At 50.7% G+C, this 6,000-nt stretch overlaps 1 long non-coding RNA gene across 1 annotated transcript in view; it reads right to left on the reverse strand.

Annotated features, from left to right (window-relative positions):
* LOC123573493 (uncharacterized) overlaps nt 1-682 on the reverse strand; it is a 62,704-nt gene extending 62,022 nt beyond the window's left edge. Inside the window, exon 1 of the long non-coding RNA XR_006698048.2 lies at nt 331-682. This is a non-coding gene — a long non-coding RNA (uncharacterized lncRNA). The remainder of the gene's footprint in view (nt 1-330) is intronic.
* Between the last annotated feature and the right edge of the window lie 5,318 nt (nt 683-6,000).

Below are 6,000 nucleotides of genomic sequence, written 5' to 3' on the forward strand. Positions count from 1 at the left end.
GGTCTGGGACAAAGATTAGGGGTGTGGAAGAACATGGAAGCTTTGCTCTCCTAATTGCCAAGCCAGCGTTTTCCCCATCTCCTGTTAGTCCTTCATTTAGTCTTTCAAAAAGTGTGGGAGGTTGCCCCCACGAGCCTGCCCCAGTGGCTGTCTACTGTGCAGGAGCTCCTATGTGGGAGGAAATTGGAGGTGAGCACGGAGCAATGGGGTGGGCCATTGTGGGATGTGGATGTCTGCCTCTCCATGGGGCACAGGAGTCCACCTGGTTGGGGAGGTGAGATTAGGAAGGCTTCACAGAGGAGGCGATTTGAGCTGAGGACTGTCACTTACCTGTGTGGATGGAAGACCACAATCTCATCCTGCCATCTCCTGCCACAAGAAAAAGTGCCAGGTGAAGAAGATGGGGAAAGGTATTCAAGGCTAGGGGAATGTGAGGGTGATCTGGCTGTGACATCTGTCACCCCACTGATGGCCAAAGTTGATTCGGCTGATCTGGCTGGCTAGGCAGGTGTCCCCTTCCTCCCTCACCACTCCGTGCGCGTCCCTCCCAAAGCTGCACTTAAGACAATCTCCGACAGAGAGGACTGGTCTTCAGCCAAGGGTATATAAGTAGCTGCGCACCCCTGCTAGGGCCTCCAAAGAAGCTCTCAAGGTGTTGAAGGCTGAGGGAACCTAGTGAGCAAAGACACAGAGGCACATGCTTGGTGGGGCCTAGAATGTTCTAGAGTGCTAGAAACTGGAACATTCTAGGACTCTAGAGCCTAGAATATTAAGAAAATCTTGGTGAGGGAGGAGACAGAGAGGATGGGAAGGAGCAGGTGGACCCTCAAGAGAACGTGGATGCCCACCAACTGTGGCTGGTGTGAATGTGTGAATGGTGTGACAGATGGGGAGGCGTGGAGGAGGAGAAAGGGACACAGGAGAGACTGAGGCACCCAGGATGGCTAAGGTGTGTGGGGCAGCTGTTATGTGCCAGCACTGTTTTGGGTATTCTCTATATACACTCTCACCCGGTCCTCCCAGGATCCCCCAATATCCCGTTTAATAGATGGGGACCCTGGGGCATGGAGAAGATCATGAATGCACCCAGGATGCCATGGCTCAGAGCTGACAACTGAACTAAAGAGGGGCCAGATGCCCTGCAGGCTGTCACCTCAGGCCCATCCTGCCCTTCATCCCTGCCCAGGTTTGACCCAGCCCAGAATGAACATGCTCCTCACTTGCTTCCCAAACTCCCATCAACATCTGACAACAACAACAGCAAGAGGAGGGCCCAGAGGATCTGCTGCATGCTGCGGGCGTCGCCAAGTTCTTAATGTTACCCAGCTGTGCAGAGAGGTTGGCCGGCAGCCTGGCCTGGGCAACCGGCGGCGCCATGATTCACATGGGCTGAACAGTACCGAGTGAGTCACCGGCGTCTCCCACAGCCAGCCAGCCACTGGACTGTGAGCTGCATGTGGGCATGGAGTGTGCTCTCTGGATGCCTGGCCTGCAGTGAGTTCTTGGTGCTACTGCTATTGGGCTCCCTCAGCCTGTTCTATTGCATTCGCTTGCTTTGACCACTGGGCCTTTGTGCCCTCTGAGAGCTTCCCACTGTGGGTATGCTTGGTGTGTCCTCTCTGGACAGCTGAGTGGCAAGTGGCAGGCACAACTGTGTCCAGGAACTCAAGGTTGCTTCCAAGGAAGTAAAGTCAGGCAAAGCCACCCAGGAAGTTGGATCCTCAAGATAATTTATTTACCCAGAATTCTGGGACACCAGGGCCCAGCTAATGAAACCATCCTCTTTAGTAAGATGGGCTCCAAGGTAACCAGGCAAAGGGAACTGAGCCCCCACTTCCCTGCCCCCACACACCTGACAGCCTGTCCTTCACTGCACTAGCCTGCTGGCCCCTGGGATGTTTTGCACATCACTTAAAGTAGGGCTCCAGTAGCCTTTCCCTGGGTTCCCATCTGCACAGGGAGACAGGCAGAGATGCACGGGGGAGAAAAGAGGAAAAAATCCCAGTCCAGGCACTAAACCAAGATGGCCCCTGTTCAGCCACAAAGAGCCACTCGGCAGATCCATGCTCCAGGGCATGGACCTATTATGGCCCAGCCCTCAGCCCCTGGCTCTGCAGTCTGCTGGGCTCAGAGGACTAGGGAAGTCTGAGGAGGGCCTGGGAATTGAGAGCCCAAGAATAGCTGAGAATGGTGAAGCTGGCACTTGCACTGAGTATCACAAGGTAATAGGAGTTTGCTTTCGTGGGGGTGGGGGCGAGGGTGTGAGGAGGGCATATGCAGAGGCTGGTGGGTAGGCAGCAGCGATCATTCTGTTGTGCAGGTAAGGACAGAGGGCATCTAGATTCTGGGACAGGGTGGAAGCTCAGTAGCCTTAGGCACAGGGTGATAGCGTGCACAGTCTCAATAGCAAGGCATGAAGGTCTTCTACAGCATGGGCCACCAGGCAGGAAGAAGCCCAACTAGGCAGGCCAAGGAGTGGGAGGTGTGATATGGCTGCAGACCCAGGTCCCAAGGAGTACCTAGAGAGAGCCCTTTGTGCAATCCCAGCCCTCTCCCTCCTTGTCTGGTAGCAGGCCCTGTCTCTCTGCGCACAGAGGCGTGTGTGAGATCTCCTGGCTGCCTGGTGCCTCATCTCTTAGACCATAGTCCTGGGCCCAAGGGGGAGCTCGTACCCCAGGTGAGCCAACCACATCCTTCCAAAGGATTTTCCAGGGGAGAGCAGGAGACAGAAGACCTTTTCCTCTTGAATCAGACATGGCTTCAGGGGCATGTCTCCCCAGTTAACTGTAGCAGAAGAAAACTAAGCCACAATGTGCAAAGAGAAGCAGGTACCCTTGTGAAGAAAATGTCACTCTGTGTTTCTGGCTTTGCTGGCCCTTCTGCAATGTCCACTTCATGCTCCTTTTCCATCTTTGAGGACTTGAGCCAATAGATGTTCCTCTTGGACTTAAGCTGGTTACATTTGGCTTCTGGCATCTGCAACCGAAGGCACACAACAACCCACTGAGATCCCGCCCTTGAAGGATGTGACATTGTTGTCCTCATCCAGGCCACTCCCAGGGTCTGGTGCCATGTTTGTTGATTGTTTTTCTGCCTCCTCTAACCCCTAGATTGTAAACTTAGAAGGCCAAAGCCTTACCCATTGGAGGCCTAGGGGAAGTGTTTCTTGCATTATTAACTAATCTAGGTTTTATGGCCCATGTTAGCCCAGTCCAGCAGGGAGCATGGTGTCAGGGGTTACAGAAGGTAGAAGCCCCCAGAATCAATGAGGGTGGCAACATCATAGTTCAGTTTGGAGTGGCCAGGGGGTGGGACTGACAGCTCAGAGTGGGGATAGCACCTGTGGGGACAGGTAAAGGACAAGAGAGATGAGGGGCAGACACCCACCCCATGGGAGGCAAACAATGTATTGGCATTTATTTATTCATTTAACAAATACTTTGGAGCACCTATGATATGCCAGACACTGTTCCATGCACAAAGGATACAGCACTGAACCTCAGCCCGTTCAGTCCCCACCCCTGTAAAGTTTGCATCATGTAGAGGGAAGTGATGTGGTTTGGCTGTGTGTTCCCACCCAAATCTCACCTTGAATTGTAATAATCCCCACATATCAAAGGTGGGACCAGGTAGAGATAATTGAATCATGGAAGCAAATTTGCCCATGTTGTTCTCATGATAGCGACTGAGCTCTCACAAGATCTGATGGTTTTATAAGGGGCTTCTGCCTTTGCTCGGCACTCATTCTCTCTCCTCCTGTGCTGTAAAGAAGTACCTTCCACCATGATCGTAAGTTTCCTGAGGCCTCCCGAGCCATGTGGAACTGTGAGTCAATTAAACCTCTTTTATTTATAAACTACTCAGTTTTGGGCAGTTCTTTATAGCAGCATGAGAATGGACTAACACAGTATATTGGTGCCAGGAGTGGGATGCTGCTATGAAGATACCTGAAAATGTGGAAGTGACTTTGGAACTGGGTAACAGGCAGAGGTTGGAACAGTTTGGAGAACTCAGAAGACAGGAAGATGAGGGAAAGTTTGAAACTTCCTACAGACTTGTTGAATGGCTTTGACCAAAATGCTGATAGTGATATGGACAATAAAGTCCAAGCTGAGGTGGTCTCATATGGAGATGAGGAACTTGTTGGGAACTTCTTAGATGCAAAGGTGACTCTTGTTATGCTTTAACAAAGAGATTGGTGGCATTTTGCTCCTGCCCTAGAGATCTGTGGAAGTTTAAACTTGAGAGACATGATTTAGGGTATCTGGCAGAAGAAAGTCTAAGTGGCAAAGTGTTCAAAAGGAAGCAGACCATAAAAGTGGAAAATTTGCAGCCTGATGATGCAATAGAAAAGAAAACTCCATTTTCTGTGTAGAAATTCAAGCCTGCTGCAGAATTTTGCATAAGTAACAAAGAGCTGAATGTTAATCACCAAAACAATAGGGAAAACGTCTCCAGGGCATGGCAGACCTTCATGGCAGCCCCTCACATCACAGACCCAGAGGCTCAGGAGCAAAAAACGGTTTTATGAATCGGGCCCAGGGACCCTTTCTGTGTGCAGCCTAGGGACTTGGTGCCCTGTCTCCCTGCAGCTCCAGCCATGGCTAAAAAAGGCCAAGGTACAGCTCAGGCCATGGCTTCAGAGGGTGCAAGCCCCAAGCCTTGGCAGCTTCCATGTGGTGTTGAGCCTACAGGTGCACAGAAGTCAAGAATTGAAGTTTGAGAACCTCTGCCTAGATTTCAGAGGATGTATGGAAATGCCTGTATGTCCAGAGAGAAGTCTGCTGCAGAAGTGGGGCTCTCATGGAGAACCTCTGCTAGGGTAGTGTGGAAGGGAAATGTGGGGTTGGAGCCCCCACACAGAGTCCCTACTAAGGCACTGCCTAGCGGAGCTGTGAGAAGAGGACCACCATCCTCCAGACCCCAGAATGGTAGATTCACTGATAGTTTGCACGATGTGCCTGGAAAAGCCACAGGCACTCAATGCCAGCTTGTGAAAGCAGCCAGAAAGGAGGGCTGTACCTCGCAAAGTCACAGGGGCAGAACTGCCCAAGGTCGTGGGAACCCACCTTTTGCATCAGCGTGACCTACATATAAGACATGGAATCAAAGGAGATAATTTTGGAACTTTAAGGTTTAATGATTTCCCTATTGGATTTTACACTTGCATGGGGCCTGTAGCCCCTTTTTGGCCAATTTCTCCCATTTGGAATGGATGTATTTACCCAATGCCTGTACCCCATTGTACCTAGGAAGTAACTAATTTGCTTTTGAATTTACAGGCTCACAAGTGGAAGGGACTTGTCTCAGATGAGACTTTGGACTTGCACTTTTAGGTTATTGTTGGAATGAGTTAAGACTTTGGGGGACTGTTGGAAGGACATGATTGTGCTTTGAAATGTGAGGACATGAGATTTGGGAGGGGCCAGGGGTGGAATAATATGGTTTGGCTCTGTGCCCCACTCAAATCTCACCTTGAATTAAATAATCCTCATGTGTCAAGGGTGGGACCAGGTGGAGATGACTGAATCATGGGAGTGTTTTTTCCCAGATCTCATGAGAACTCACTCACTATCATGAGAACAGGGAGACAAAATGAAAACCAAGTAAGTCAATGTATCATGTTGCAAATGATGACAAAGGCTTTGAAGACAAATGGAGCTGTGCAGGAGGTAGGTTTTAGATAGTGGCTGAGGGCAGATCTGATTCTCCAGGAACTCCACTCTATGATACAGAATGAGCACTCTTCTTCTGCCCTCACTCTGTGGGAGCGGGCTCAAAAGATTTTAGCCCCTGCTCCTCCTTGGAAATGAGGAAGACATGGTTTTTGGAGCTGCAAGTAGTGAGTTCAAGCCTTGGACAAGAAATGCAGGAAGGAGATCCCTGAATGAAGTTGCAGGGGCAGGTGCTGCCAGAACAGGACAGACCCTGCCACTCCAGGCAGCAGAGTCTGGATTGGAGCTGGGATCTCTGCTGTCTCAGTTGAGAATATAGGCCACA

The sequence above is a fragment of the Macaca fascicularis genome, chromosome 5 (assembly GCF_037993035.2).
Source record: "Macaca fascicularis isolate 582-1 chromosome 5, T2T-MFA8v1.1".
Classification (NCBI taxonomy): Eukaryota; Metazoa; Chordata; class Mammalia; order Primates; family Cercopithecidae; genus Macaca; species Macaca fascicularis.